Source organism: Manacus vitellinus, unplaced genomic scaffold (assembly GCF_001715985.3).
Source record: "Manacus vitellinus isolate BGI_N305 unplaced genomic scaffold, ASM171598v3 scaffold_120_pilon, whole genome shotgun sequence".
Lineage (NCBI taxonomy): Eukaryota > Metazoa > Chordata > Aves > Passeriformes > Pipridae > Manacus > Manacus vitellinus.
The window spans coordinates 283,182-285,206 of record NW_021938898.1 but is presented as its reverse complement, the minus strand read 5'-3'; positions in this window follow the sequence as shown (position 1 = coordinate 285,206).

The window sequence follows — 2,025 nt, the reverse complement described above, 5'->3', positions numbered from 1 at the left end:
GGGGCCGGGGCAGCGGGGGGGATGTAAGGGCTGGGATGCCACCAAAACCACGATGTTCGGAGTGAAACAGGAATTAAACAGCGTTGGGTCGTTAAAACAGCACAGACAAGACACGGGAACTGAGCACTGCTCTGAGGCACAGACAGACAGAGGACACGACACAGGACAAACCAAAAAGAAAATTAAATCAGGCCAGAGGGGAGGGGAGGTTCGTGTCTGCCCGTCAGTGTGGGCACTGTGCCAGGGGGGTCCAGGCCCCCCATGCCCTGCCAGAGACCCCACGGAGGGCTCAGCCCCCCATCCTGCAGCTGCTTCTCCCAGAGACCAGCCCAGCCCACGGCACCAAACCCGGCACTGCAGGGATGCTCTGCCCCGTGCCAGCCCTCTCCTGGAGCTCAGCCCACCCCGGGCAGGCAGGGAGGGGGCAGGGGGGCAGCCAGGGGGTCACACGCGCAGGGAGGCAAAAGGGACTCGTCCCTTTGCTAATAATTCATTCCCTGCACGTTGTGACTCTGATTTCCAGGGAAGCTCAGCGGTGCTGAGTGCCTGGAAGTCCCCACGCGCTGCCAGCGCCTGGCACCTCCTCGGTGACTGCGGGACGAGGCCACCCCGCAGCCCTCAGCCCCTGCCCAGCCCCGTGCCCGCTGCAGAGCAGCCCCAGGGCACCCTCTCCCACCCCAAAAGCCACTGTTGAGTGTCTCATGTCATCAGAGCCCGTGTCACCCAGCCCTGGCCCGGTCCCAGCTGCCTTTGCCACCACTAACTAGTTTGGCAGCGTGTGCTGCAGGGCTCCACCGGGCTCAGGCTTCCCTTTCTGCTCCCCTTTTAACCTTGATCCATTATTCATCTCCCTCCTCGTCCTTCCTCCCCCCACTCCCTTCCTTCCCAGAGCTCCCGTCAAGCAAATCATAGAGGGTTTCTCCTTCTCCCTTAATTATTTATCAGCCCAACATATTAGCTTTGTATGGGTGTTATTAATGCAGGATGGGACTCCAGCGTGTGCCACGGACGCGATTCCTCCGCTCAAGGTCGTACAAGGGGGTTTGCTCCGAGCCAAGCGGGGACATCACACGCTCAGCAAATGCCACGGGGACATCCCAAAGCCTGATTCCTGTTTCCTCCTCCAAAAAGCAACCAGTCCAGCTCCCGTCCTGTCACTGAATGTGACCTTGGCCAGGCTGCCACCCCCTTTCCCAGAAGACAGGGGAAGAGCTGCAGCTCCCTTCCCTCCCCAGCTCGCCCCGCTGGGTCCCCGTGTCACAGGGGAGGGTCACAGGGGCACATCAAAAACACCCTGAGCTCCCCCAGGGAAAGCAGCACAGGGAGATGTCAGAGGGGACACCTCGGTCCCGCTGCTGGCAGAGGAGAGGGCAGCTCAGAGAGGGGCAAGGGCATCACCCCGGGGTCCCACTGGCTGCGGAGCCGCTGCCAAACCCGGCACTGACGGGAAACACGGATGGAGCAATTTGTCCTGAACGCCCCAACCCAGCCCCAGGAGCTGCTCGCTCACCTCTCCCCTCATGTAACAGCCCCAGAACACATTTTTCTCCCTGGGGGTTGCTGATATCAGGCAGAAAACTCTTTCCCCCCCTCGTCCGGTCGCTCGAGCACTTGTTCTCTGACCACAAAGCAGCAGAGACGTGTTTGGGGGACAACTGTGCCCAGCACCCAACACCCAGCCCAGCCCCAGCACTGGCACCCCTGGAGCACCCCTGGGAGCAGCCAGGGTGCTCCCAGCTCAGTTTGGGGCAGTGGGACCCTCAGCACCCCCCGGCACAGGCGATGTGCCCAGTGTGGTCCATCCCCACCAAACCAGCCCCTCGGCAGAGCCGGACCCCGAGCGCCACAGGGACTCCCAGCCTTGTCCTCTCCCATCGGAATGGTGCGCTGGGAAGGCTGGGAAAGAGGGACAAAGGGCCACCCTGACAGCTCCAGCTGCAGCAGTGACAGGGCTGGGAGGAAGGAGCTGCAGCTCCTCTCCCTGGCTGGGGAGAGCGGCTCGAGGAGGCCTCGAGCCGGAGGAGA